The sequence below is a fragment of the Rhagoletis zephyria genome, unplaced genomic scaffold (genome assembly GCF_001687245.7).
Source record: "Rhagoletis zephyria isolate East Lansing unplaced genomic scaffold, Rhagoletis_zephyria_1.1 Rzeph_scaffold_00127, whole genome shotgun sequence".
Lineage (NCBI taxonomy): Eukaryota > Metazoa > Arthropoda > Insecta > Diptera > Tephritidae > Rhagoletis > Rhagoletis zephyria.
In genome coordinates this window covers 317,004-324,331 of record NW_016157211.1, presented here as the reverse complement: position 1 = coordinate 324,331, position 7,328 = coordinate 317,004, and the positions used below count along the sequence as shown (strand labels likewise).

Below are 7,328 nucleotides of genomic sequence, written 5' to 3'. Positions count from 1 at the left end.
AGCCAACGCTTCATTTTCAAAATTGATACACTTTGATTCAATTGCGCGGGCTAAAGATAAGTTTTAAATTAATCTTTCTTGGCCAATAACAATTGGCTTAGACCTAAAACATCATAATATTACTATTACTATACGGTCAAATGCCTTTTATTTTCCCCCATACAAAATCGACCCAGCCTTATATACATACATACATATGTACATAAATATTCAGAAATAATGTTGTTGCACAACCCTCAATACAAATCGAATTCGATAGCGTAAAAAAATATTCATATTTTTTTGGACTTATCAAATTTTCTGTGACTACTGTGGACTTAGCAATTTTGCACATCACGGAATAAAACGGGTAGAAATAAAACAACTAGTTAGATCCTTTCAGAAACGGTGCATTTTTAATTTTCCTTGCTTCCTGCACCCAAACTAATTGTTCATAAAAAGTGGACTTAGCAACATTTCACTCTAAGCTAGCGATATGTATGTATGTGGGCATATGAATAACGACCGCTTAAAATCGATCTCAAATTTGTACTTTCGTTGTTATGTAGTTTGACTATTGTCAATGAAATCGAATGCTTTGTACTGCATGCGCTCCAAGTTTTTCGTTTTCAATGTCATTAATTGTTTATAATGACTTTTGCAAAAATTTCAAAATAAAAAGGTATTAAAACAAATTCTGTGGGACTGAAAAATATTATTTTCTACTTTTTAGTCCATTTATAAAAGCGTTGTATATTAAAAAGTTTTTTTTTTTATTTTATTTATTTTTTCATCTGTGTTCCTGGCACATTGTTTTTTTTTTGCTTTTTTTGCAAACGCGACATGCTTTTAGCGTTTTTTACGTTTTATTTCGTGTATGTAGAACAAGCAGAAATGTTCAGCTACTGCTTTATCGAACCTTTTGATCACCGTTCACCACGCAGTGGTAAAAAATGATAATTCTGCGTCCGGTTCTTGCAGCTCATGACTTCCAGTGTTTACACGAATTAGTAACTGAACACCCATTCAGAAGCGAGCTAATCTGAGAAGTCACACCCCCGTAATGGGTTGTGCGATGGGCTTTTGACCCTGCCTCGGATCAGAAACCTTTCTTTTCGTACGACCATGGCAGACGTATAAAATACTACGAGTGAGACCCCGTCGCGGAATACTGTCGTTCACCTTGGTAGACGACCGTCTCGCTACAGTCCGAATCAAAGCGAGAGTTTTCAAGATCTGCCCTCGTCACGATAGCAAAATCGTGCTTGGTGATCTCGAAAAATTTCACGACGGAATGTCTGATAACGGACCGAGAGCTCAAAGTAAGGCTGGTAGTTTGGAGTGCTTAATTTCAAAAAATCTCCCTCAAGCCACGTGGCTGTACCCGAAATTTTGTGACACGCGAAAGTCACGCTTCCAATGTTTTAGACGTACGCACATTCCGAAGGTCAAACATCGACTCGGACCACTATCTTGTTGCAGGAAGGATACGCGCAACCCTTGGCGCAGCTTCTTCGTTTTCATCTTCGTCGACCGATTCACTGTCTATAAAGGCTACTCCTAAATCTGCATTTGCGGGAAACAGACATTTATATTGAGCCCCTGCTCTTCCCCGTCCTCAGATAAAGAATCTTCCCCATCGTCCACAATGTTGTCAAAAAGAGACTGAATATACGCCTCGTCTTCTGCGGCACTCAATCTGTAAAAGAAAAGGCATTAAAAATTTAGATTTGTCGAAATACTTCATTATGTTTTCTTCTGTTATATTTTATATTAACTGGAAGATAGATAGTCGTTGTATTTATTTTGAAGCCAATTTCTTCTATACATTTAGGTACTTGAACTTTCGCGGTTAATATATTAAAATTCTTAATTGACTGGCAACGAACTCATTTATTTAATATGGTGATGTCCTAGGAAGCAGTCAATTGCCTTTTCCTGCATATATTTTCAACTACTTTAAAATGTATTGGGCTAAAACAACTTCAAATTCAGTATGTTTCGTTTGAATGCGCTTTCGTTGTGCACTTCTCAGATGCTTTTCCATATTTAAAAGACAAAAAAAAAAGAAATATTAAGGGTACTCATTTAAAAGCGCATAACTCTCGCAAACTGGGCAAACTGTGCAGTTTGAACCCTCGCAAATGAAATGTCAAGATTTGTATGGAAAGCACAAAAAGGGAAACTTTGCGCGGCAATTTTGTAGTGCAACTTTGCGCAGTGTGCTGTGCAACCCTCAATCAGCTATTTTGTTTACATTCATTTTGGTTTGTGCTCAACGCTTTTTCGAAATAACTGCGGTAAAACTTAAATATTTACTCAGATTTGAATTTCAATTATTCAAATAATTAAATGTCAGAAATTGTATAAAATATAAAATTGTCCTCATGAAACACATGGCGCAAAGTTGCCGAATTTCCCAAATATGAAACTTGCGCGTGTATATGAGTACCCTTATTATCATTTTCACATTTTGCCTCTGATTCGAGCCCGCCCCTTCTGGAAGCTAACAAATAACAGCAAGCACCTCTGCACGCTCAGCTACAGCCAGACATGTAAATGTGATTTAAAATTTTCAGTTTGAATTGTTTGCAAGCAGCAAGTCGACTGTCCGACTCAGCATTTAATTTCAACTACTTTAAAATGCATTAGTTGGAACAATTTTAAAGTCAGTTAGGGGATTCCTTTAAACGCGTAAAGTCCTAAACCGTATAAAACTCGTAAATCTACGAGGCTTTTATGGGCCACCTTTGTAAAAAGGTGTAAATAGGTGCGTAAAGTGACTGTTTGACAGATCAACCAGGATTTTGTGAAGCAATTTTTGTTTCGTAATATTTTCCATAACATCCCGCCATCTTGTCTCTATCACACAATTTAAAACAAATAAGAAAGTCTAAGTTCGGGCGGAGCCGAACATTAAGTACTCGGCGCAAGTATTAAATATATGTTTTTCACCTTAACGAAAGCTGCCGCTACATGGTAAGCCGGGGTGTATCCATTTTGAGTAAATTAGGGTCCTTAAATTTCGAAATATTGCAGTNTTTTCACCTTTCCGAAAGCTACCGCTACATGGTAAGCCGGGGTGTATCAATTTTAAGTAAATTAGCTTCCTTAAATTTCGAAATATTGGGTTTTAGGAATTTCTCAAATTTACCGTTATATGAAAAGGGGCCGTAATTTTAGTCCGATTTCAATAATTTTCAACATTTTGTTTACATGTGGCAAGCACAATAACCATACCGAGTTTGGTACAAATTGGTAGAACGATTACCGAGATACATATATGTGATCATAAGGGGGCGGTGCCATGCCCATTTTCCAAAATTTTATCATAAACGTATTTCTTGATAAAGAATTGTTGTGAGCATCAATCTTGAATAAATTAGCTTTAATATTTAGTGATTTATCGAAGATTTCGTATTTCTCTAAATTACCGTTATATGGGATATGGGCGTGGTTATTGTCCGATTTTAAAAATTTTCGACCGTTTGGTGTGCTGTACCAAGGCCAACAACTGTGCCAAGTTTGGAAGAAATTGGTGCAGCGGTTACCAAGATATACATATGTAACCATAAGTGGGCGTGGCTACGCCCATNGGTGCCACGCCCATTTTCCAAAATTTTATCATAAACGTATTTCTTGATAAAGAATTGTTGTGAGCATCAATCTTGAATAAATTAGCTTTAATATTTAGTGATTTATCGAAGATTTCGTATTTCTCTAAATTACCGTTATATGGGATATGGGCGTGGTTATTGTCCGATTTTAAAAATTTTCGACCGTTTGGTGTGCTGTACCAAGGCCAACAACTGTGCCAAGTTTGGAAGAAATTGGTGCAGCGGTTACCAAGATATACATATGTAACCATAAGTGGGCGTGGCTACGCCCATTTTCCAAAAATTTATAATATTCTTATTTATCGTCTTAAAATTATTATAAATATCAATTTTGAGTGAATAATTTTCAGTAGTTACTAAAATATAGCAGTTTTCGTATTTCTGAAAATTACCGTTTAATGGGAGGTAGGCGTGGTTATTGTCCGATTTTGCCCATTTTCAACACCATCTGTCCTACGTCCGAAAGAAGTGCACGTACCAAGTTTCGTTAAGATATTTCAATTTTTACTCGAGTTCTCGTGTGCACAGACGGACGGACAGACAGTCACCGCTTAATCGNTCAATTTTGAGTGAATTATCTTCAGTAGTTACTAAAATATAGCAGTTTTCGTATTTCTGAAAATTACCGTTTAATGGGAGGTAGGCGTGGTTATTGTCCGATTTTGCCCATTTTCAACACCATCTGTCCTACGTCCGAAAGAAGTGCACGTACCAAGTTTCGTTAAGATATTTCAATTTTTACTCGAGTGCTCGTGTGCACAGACGGACGGACAGACAGTCACCGCTTAATCGATTTCTCTTTTCATTTTGATCATTTGTGTATACATTTGTCTATATCTATCTCGATTCGTTTTGCCTGTTACAAACAACCGTTATGTGAACAAAGTTATAATACCCTTGTGCACAAGTGCGCTCGGGTATAATGACGAAAATTAGCAGAAAACCTAAGTCAATACAGTTATTGGATGAAAGTCATTCATTTATATTCATTATTTTGTCATAAATTTTAGTAAAAAAATTTCGGCCCCTCGGCAACACTGAAGCTTATGAGGTCGTTTGCGCAACAAATTTGCCCCGTAAATTTACGAGGGGCTCGTAAATAGAGCTCCATACAAATTTTGACAGTTCTTTTACGAGGCTCGTAAATTTACGAGCTTTACGAGGTTTACCAGCCTTTTACGAGTTTAAGGGAAGACCCCTACTATGTTTCTCTTGAATACACTTACATACGTTCTGAACTTCACAGATGGTTTTTCATGCTTCCAAGACATAAATTGTTTCTTTGAGTAAAAAGAATAAAAAAATTCGAAACATTTACTCATTTAATTTGGTTTAAAGTAGTCTTTCAATTAGTTGATTAAAAAAAAAAATCACTTGCTTTTATCAGGGAAACGACTCTACATACACAATTGCCTACATTATCTCTCCAAGTGTACATATGCATATATTTGTTTTTTTTTTAACATAAGAATCAACATCAACGTTAACATTAGCACGTATGTATATGTATACATAACCCTTGCTTTGCGCTTTATTCCGTACGAATTAACAGCGCTCTCATTTGTGATTTGCAGATGAGCAGCGCTGTTATGTGAGCATGTATGTTAGATTTTATAGGATTTTTAAAGTCCTGCAGTTCCATTTTTACGAAGTATGTAATCTTTTTTTTGCCTAAGACAATGAGAAGCCCATCCAGAACCTATAACCAAAATTTAAAAAAAAAACAGTACAGCCGATCTCGAGCTTTAGGACAAAAAAAAAACGACTTTCAAAATATATATTAGCATAGATATTTATATGTCATTAGCAAATATGTACATAGCATTTATAGGCAGGGACCGTAACGGTTATAAGTTTTATTATAAAAATCACTTATTAATCGTTATTAACTGAGTTTTATTTTTTGCTCGGAAAATAATGGTTACGTTTTAGGTTTTATTTTTTGCTCGGAAAATAATAGTTATTTCTGCGCAAAAATACTTCCGGTCCCCTTTTCCGGCAACACAGAAAGGAGAATTCTACTTAGTAAGGGTTATAATCCCTAAGCGCGGCCGAAGGCCGCCTACGCAGAGAGAAGTTCTGCGCAAAAATACTTCCGGTCCCCTTTTCCGGCAACACAGAAAGGAGAATTCTACTTAGTAAGGGTTATAATCCCTAAGCGCGGCCGAAGGCCGCCTACGCAGAGAGAAGTTCTGCGCAAAAATACTTCCGGTCCCCTTTTCCGGCAACACAGAAAGGAGAATTCTACTTAGTAAGGGTTATAATCCCTAAGCGCGGCCGAAGGCCGCCTACGGAGAAAGAAGTTCTGCGCAAAAGTACTTGCGGCCCCCTTTTGCGTATTCGTATGCGCTTTTTTGTACTTTTTCTTTAGAAATGTGGTTCTTTTTGTTTCTGCCCTGGTATCTGTATTTTCATTACCCACTCCACAGTGGCGTTAAAGGTTCAATGCAGCCGCCCCCTGTCTATTCACGCATGCGCATGCGCATACGCACACATTAAGTTTTACTTTCTGAGCAAAAAATAAAACTCAAGAAATAACGACAATTTTCCGAGCAAAAAATAAAACTTAAAACGTAACGATTATTTTCCGAGCAAAAAATAAAACTTAAAACGTAACCATTATTTTCCGAGCAAAAAATAAAACTTAAAACGTAACCATTATTTTCCGAGCAAAAAATAAAACTTAAAACGTAACCATTATTTTCCGGGGCACCGAAATTGCGCATATGGAAACTGTGCATTTAGACATTATTTCGGTTTCAACCGAAACTGTGCATGTATGCTTTATTTCGGTTCTTACCATATGCATTATTTCGGTTTTAAACCGAAACTGTGCATGTATGCATTACTTCGTTTTTTTTTCATATGCATTATTTCGCTTTTAAAACGAAAGTATGCATATGCATAATTTCGGTATTTTCTCATATGCATTATTTCGGTTTTCAACCGAAACTGTGCATGTATGCATTACTTCGGTTTTTCATATGCATTATTTCGGTTTTCAACCGAAACTGTGCATATGCATTATTTCGGTTTTTGTTAGTATGCCTTATTTCGGTTTTCAACCGAAACTGTGCATGTATGCATACCTTCGTCTTTCACATATGCATTATTTCGGTTTTCATCCGAAACTGTGCATATATGCTTTATTTCGGTTTTTTTGTATGCATTATTTCGGTTTTCTAACGAAAGTGTGCATATGGATAATTTCGTTTTTTCTAATATGAATTATTTACTTCTACTTAGTAAGGGTTATAATCCCTAAGCGCGGCCGAAGGCCGCCTACGCAGAAAGAAGTTCTGCGCAAAAGTACTTCCGGCCCCCTTTTCCGGCAACACAGAAATGAGAATTCTACTTAGTAAGGGTTATAATCCTTAAGTGCGGCCGAAGGCCGCCTACGCAGAAAGAAGTTCTGCGCAAAAATACTTCCGGTCCCCTTTTGCCGCAACACAGAAATGAGAATTCTACTTAGTAAGGGTTATAATCCTTAAGTGCGGCCGAAGGCCGCCTACGCAGAAAGAAGTTCTGCGCAAAAATACTTCCGGTCCCCTTTTGCCGCAACACAGAAAGGAGAATTCTACTTAGTAAGGGATATAATCCCTAAACGCGGCCGAAGGCCGCCTACGCAGAAAGAAGTTCTGCGCAAAAATACTTCCGATCCCCTTTTCCGGCAACACAGAAAGGAGAATTCTACTTAGTAAGGGTTATAATCCCTAAGCGCGGCCGAAGGCC

At 37.2% G+C, this 7,328-nt stretch overlaps 1 protein-coding gene across 15 annotated transcripts in view; it reads left to right on the top strand.

Moving 5' to 3' along the window:
• Syt7 (Synaptotagmin 7) overlaps window positions 1-7,328 on the top strand; it is a 432,298-nt gene that overhangs the window by 128,335 nt on the left and 296,635 nt on the right. The gene's annotated exons all lie outside the window — the stretch shown is intronic.